General features: G+C 38.7%; 1 long non-coding RNA gene across 2 annotated transcripts; it reads right to left on the bottom strand.

Annotated features, from left to right (window-relative positions):
• Positions 1 to 6: 6 nt before the first annotated feature.
• On the bottom strand, positions 7 to 4,595 carry LOC147819102 (uncharacterized). 2 transcript variants are annotated; one of them, XR_015437271.1, is made up of 4 exons: positions 2,547 to 4,595; positions 2,032 to 2,402; positions 1,058 to 1,156; positions 7 to 822 (listed from the first exon to the last, which is right to left on the bottom strand). It is a non-coding gene; the product is annotated as an uncharacterized LOC147819102 (long non-coding RNA). The 2 variants fall into 2 exon arrangements; XR_015437270.1 differs by having other exon boundaries at positions 1,058 to 2,402.
• Between the last annotated feature and the right edge of the window lie 1,775 nt (positions 4,596 to 6,370).

Raw genomic sequence — 6,370 nt, 5'->3', positions numbered from 1 at the left:
TTATAAGTATATATAACACAATCTAAATAAATATAAATGTATTTAAATAAACAGATCAGTCTATATTGAATTTCGTTTTATGTTATTAAGTAAGACATAAGTTTGGGGTTTTATTATATCTACATTACAGAATGAATAACATCATTTAGTGTATCTCTCCGATCGTGAGGTTATTTTTTATGAGAAAAAAAAGTGTGAGTGGATCGCCATTAAGGTACACCCAGTATGCCTTGTGATTGCGTGATCAACATGCGTTATCGTGATAGGGGATATAATTCAAATCTCTATCGTAGGCCATTGTTTTATCGTTTATATCGTATATCGTTTATATCGCGCATTCCTACTGTGTACGGTGTCCTTGAGTGCCAAGAAAGGCGCCTTTAAATAAAATGTATTATTATTATTATTATTACTTGTTGAGAAAAATGTAACTTCAATATCTTAATTTACATATTAATTTAATGTGGTGTGTTTGTCTAAGTTCCACTAGATGGCAGTATTAGAGCACAAATGGCAACTTGTTGCATCATCTAGTGTAATGATGTAAATATCTGAGTTGTACGTGAGCATCGTGTACATCATTGTTGCTGTAGGACTACTATTGGTGCGTGACTGCAGAAAACTTTAACCAAACCGTGGTGAGGTTTGTGTGACACTTAGTGTCTCAAACATACAGAGCAAAGAAACTGACCCTCTATCCAAGGACAGAATTTACTACTGCTGTCGCTGATGTTCAGCTTAGCAACAACATTTAGCCTCTGCTCCTTCCTGAACAGCAAAAAGGCGCAATTTTCATCCTGCTAGTCCTCACACTTTCTCTTTCTATGGGAAACAGAGAAAACAGAATATGAGTATCACCACTGAGTAAAACTGTGGAGAGAAGCATTTTAGAAACAACCAACAAAGTCGGCTGGGATTTTGTAAACAAAAACAAATACTAAACAAACAGCTGCAAGAAATGAAATATAAGGTGACTCTGATTTGATCATGAGTCATTGTTATGGTCTTCCAGTTGGTGACCACTGCCACAGATCATGAGCCTGTCAGTCCGACTTACTTTGGCACAGGTGTATTAAGTGGTAGAGCAGCAGAAACAAGGAGGAAGGAGGGAATCTCTCTGCTGGAAGCCCATACACCACCTCTCCATTCCTACAAACTGTAAATAAAATCAGACAGATGTATTCGATTACAATAAAAGTGTGTTTGAAGATACAAACAAAGGCTCATAAATGTGTACACTTTGTTTGCATTAATTTGCTTAGACTATTCCAACAGAAGCCAGATTCTCCATTATGCCTTGAGGGAGATTCACCTTTGGCACATTGTCATACTGGAAGCACAAACAGCAGGGGATTAATTAGTGTCAATCAGGAGAGTGTATTACCAACAGATAAAAACAAAACTGCCTGTCCGGGGTGTACCATGTAGCCATGTATCCTTGTTACTGCCGAACACCACACTCACTGGCTAACATTTCCTGCACAGACTGTGTGGCAGCAAAGAAGAGGTAGTATGCTTTCCATGCATTCTTAATTGTTACCACTGTGTGTAGTGAGAGACCACGCAACAAGCTCACGACATGTTCCTGTATATTAAGTGTAGACCCGAAAATGTCATGTAAATCAAATGATGAGTGTCAGTCAAGGGGTATTTTCTGTTATCAGTAGGTAGTGTTGTGACTTTGACTTCATATTAGTATGCAAATCATCAAACATTTGAAATTTGGGGCAGATTGAAGAATGGATAGTTGAGTTACGGCAACTTCCTGTTTCACCTCGCTACTAGTGCCACACCCTTGAATAAAAACTCTTGATTTTAACAATAAAGCATCATCAGGATGTACCAAGTATTTTCTGACCCTGATAAGGAGGGCCAGGTCACCCTGCTAGGAGCAGTAAATTAAACAGTAAAACATAATGTCACATGTTGTCATGAGGTGGCGCTAGGGATATTATTAAATATGGGCATGTACATATGTTCAATGCCTTTGTAAATATTTAATTTTGCTGATGAAAAATTATTCATACTGACCTGGGACGAACCTGTCTAGATGCATGAGGAATGACTGAAGTGATGTTGACCCTCTGACACACCTGTAGTTTGGCAGGACAATGTTGGTTCTTGGAGGTGGTGCCAGTCTGTGTGTTGAGGAGCACACCTGGTTTGTCCTGGATGCATATAACATGCCTCTCCTGGTCCAAGAGAGAAACACCAAAAAAATCTCTGCCCTTTACCGTTAGCTCATTGAGAGGGTTCAATCATGATGGTCTGCTGCCCGACCCTCTACAGTTCCTTCTTGGTGATCTGCTGGTCCACTAGTTTTTTAGTGACGCGAGGGAGAGCTTCCCATTTCAGCTGTTCCTTCTTGGCTTTCAGTAGCAAGCAACATCCCCACTGTCTCACTGCAAAAATACAGCATGACAGTTTGACGACCAGATTCCCACCCACCAAATCTTTCTTTGCGTTGTGTATGTCCTCTGCCGTCCTGACAATAGTCAGTGTTTACATAAAGTAGCTGAGGTGGAACCACACCAGCATTACTGTACCTGTGCATGAGGTCAGTTGCCTCCTGAGCAGTCAGAACACTGATGAGGATTTGGTCTCCCATGGCAACACCTGATAGCTTCTTGCTGATCTGTAACAGTACAGAAAAAACAGTGAGCACTTTAAGCCCAAATAAATTGTAAAAACAATTGAGCTCAGAAAGTCTCTGCCATTAACAACCAGAATCCACCTGTGAGAAGGAGTAGCTACTGGCTCAGGTGGACCTCTCCCTCAGAGAGCGTATCACATGCTACACAAACATTCAATACGAGGAAGGCATCAAGAGGTTATTTTTTACTTCCAGTCTCAAACACTAATGCGAGGCAGTGTACTGTTCTGTACAGTGGAATGAAAATACGGAATGGTTTGTCATCAAATATTTCACATTTCACAAGTAAAAGTGTTTTTAAAAAGAAATCACCTGTGGTTAAAGTTACTAATAATCTCCTCATGGCCTCGGACAATGAACTGGTCTCTATACATATTGATAATATAAATGTCAGCATAAGTAAATCCTTATTACTTTTACTAATGCCAAACTCAAAATGGGCTTGCGAGGTGTTACAGCGGAAGATGAAGAAGATGATGATGATGATGATGAGGGCCCTGGTTTCCCTGAAGACAACACACCGGCCGAGTTGGAAGGGTACAGGTTCACAAAAAAGAAAACAAATTGAAAAATACAGAATACAACATCAACACATCATAATTTTCAATCAATTAATCAAATGACTTCTGAATCCTTGGAACTCAAGGAAGTCCCAGTCTGTGTATGTATTGGACATTTCACAATCTGTAATATTGTTTGACAGAGACTCATATGAATGTGTTAGTTAGATAACTTTATGTGTTATGATTGTTCACCTTCACATAATATGAAAAATATATTTTTTAATAAAGTACTAATATCCAGTGTTAAGTTGTGTGAGCTCAATGGAAATGATTTTGCAAAATGGTTTCATTTTATTTTTTTATGTTAATGCTCATGCAAGTCAGCATGTAGGTGTTAAAAAATTAACTTAATGTTATCATGGTAAGGTAGGTTAGCGCTTGTTGTCATATTCAGACAGCAACCACCAGTTGCCTAGAGGTCTTATGAGCTGAAAGTCTGTTGAATATCCAGCATCCTATTAATTTCATTATGTGATTCTTACATCGTGTTGTGAGCAAGTGCGGTCAAAAAAAGTGCAAAACTGCAGTCAGTCAGTCGTCTCTTGTCAGCATCAGGCACATGACACGACTGACTCTAATGTGTATAGATCAATTACAAAATATTTCCTCCTCCTCATTGGCGCCCCTTCCCCTGGGTAGCCTGTACTTAAAGCGAGTGATGAGTTAGATATAAGGCGCTAAGGAGTGAAAATACCAGTTGAAGTGACCAGTTGGAAACCTGTGCTCTATGGGTGTCTGTGATACACGATTGAAAGCAATCATGGGAGGTGGCAATGAGGATGTGACATTCATGGATATGGATGATAAAATAAACCAACAATAAACCAACTATTATTTCCCCTAAGACATTCATTCAGATACTTATGATTATGCAGTGCTGCAGAGTGTGCAATTACATGGTGTCATCATAGGAGTTTGGAAAGGGATCAGATCAAACAGGCATTTTGTTGTTTCATGTTGTTCTGCAAACACTGTAATTTTATTGGTTGAAGGTCCCAAACTACCCCTTTTTTAAAGGCGTCACAAGCCAAGTCTTTATTTTATAAGATTATGTGTTTTTGTAAGTAGTGAAAAGTCTGAAAGGTCACCTGTAACTGTAGCTGTCAGATGTAGACCTGGAGATTGTGGGGGCATTTGGGAATGGGGCTATGTGATAGTTTTCCTCTTTGCTGGGTTGATAATATAACCTTGTGCATCACAGCTATTCAGTGATTTGAACATAAACAAGACGAAGCAATTGCAAAAGAAGTAGTAATGTTGAAATTACAACAACTCGTGTATCAATCAATGCCTCATTACTTTTTCATTACAAGACAAATCTCCCCCTTTGCTACAAATATTTTCTCATATGTACGGAAATCTTAACACAGTATGACAAACACAAAAATCTGTGTTCATTGTTGTTTAATAGAACACTATCCTCAAACAGTAACTTTCAGTACATGCATACATATATATATATGTATACATAGTCATAATTGTATAAATCATTAAATTTAAGAGAATAACTAGTATGTTTCATTTGAGATAAAACATCTTTGAACATTTTTTTATTAGCATCAAACAAAGAGTCATTTTTCACACAGACAGCATACAAATCTGGTCAGCCAAAATAAAACCACATTATCAAGAGATGCATGATTCACTGTCTGGATTGTATTGACCATTCGTTGAAAGACTTCCAAAGGAATGGTAAAGGAATTTCAATGTCAGTCACTTTAATGTATGGTGCTCTGCTCTGCGATGTCCTTCTCATGAGGTGTACACCTTCATTAAGTCCTCCAAAAAGATGTGACTGCAAAATACTGATAAACTCCTTGGTGTTGTTATTTACACACTCCATACTTAAAGCATTATACGCCTCTTGAATCTTCAGTTTGGTAAGGTCTTTATACTCAACCATATGTCTCTTTGTCTCTTTAATGTTTTGTTCTGAAGATTGCAGAACCTCTGCATAGATGACATCAACTTGAGATGAAATTTCAACATTTTTATCTTTTAGGTAGGTGATGAAATTTTCGACTTTTTCAGCAATCAGCTGAAAGAGGTTATTAACTGTTTTTTTGAAGCAAACCAAACCCTTTGCGCAGTGACTGTCTTAGCTGATCATTCATAGACCTTGTAGAAAACTTCAATTTATCCATGATCTCATTTCCATTAACAGCAACATCTGTTCCAGGTATGGTGAACTCAACTCCCCTGATTAATCTAGAAATATTATCAATGAGGCTAGCAAACCTTTGTATTGCCCTGTCAAGGGCTCTTGATACAGACAAATATGTTTGCTGGAACATCTCTAAGCTCGAGGCACTTTAAACTTTATGTCACTCAAGAACTTTGTGACTGCATCTATAAAGACATACATTTTGTCTTCACTGCATTTCAAGACTTGTCTGGCCTCATGAGCCAACCTGTCTATAGCATCCTCGACATTCATGGACATCAAGCTGTCAGAAGCTTTCCTGTACATGTATCTTTCTCGATCTCTGAGGTGTTTGACTGAACTCTGCATTTTGTTAAAATACATAAGAACCTCATGATGGACTCTCTCCTTCTCAGGAGTAGACTGAAGTTGAAGGAATAAACCAAGAAGAATAATAGTTAAAACGGTGTCAACTTGCACTACTTGTTACATTAAACTTTTTGTAGATTTAGAAATAGTCTGCTGTCAGTGGCATGGCATAGTGTGGGGAAAATTGTTGAGGGTGCCAAGACGCTATATGGGGGAGGGGAGTGGTGGTGCGGGGTGGTGGGGTTTCACATGTGTGTCATATTCTAACCTTCACTTGGGTTGACCTACACACGATCTTTCTCTCTCGCTGTCTCTCTTTCTCTCTATCGCACACACACACCCTAAACATCTTATTTACTCCCAACTAAATGCCAGCTTAATGCACACTACAGATTTGCTCATAGCCTCATCTGATCGGTTAATCATTCTTTTATTTTTCATCAAGGGATGCCAACTCCGACCTGGCCTCCTCGAGACATGACATTATCCTACAAATGGTGTTTATAGCTCACAGCCACTGTAGTTTCACCACACATCACACCAGCACAGAATATTTACAGATTCTGAATGTTTTTTATCAAAATGACAACTACAGTCTGAAAAACAGGGGAAGCTTGGCTTCTCTTGGCCTCTGGGAGAAAA

The sequence above is a fragment of the Seriola lalandi genome, unplaced genomic scaffold (genome assembly GCF_002814215.2).
Source record: "Seriola lalandi dorsalis isolate HSWRI2012SDOR001 ecotype SW California unplaced genomic scaffold, Sedor1 jcf7180002054316, whole genome shotgun sequence".
Taxonomy (NCBI): domain Eukaryota; kingdom Metazoa; phylum Chordata; class Actinopteri; order Carangiformes; family Carangidae; genus Seriola; species Seriola lalandi.
Note: the sequence above shows the minus strand (reverse complement) of the source record. Positions and strands in the feature narration are given on the sequence as shown.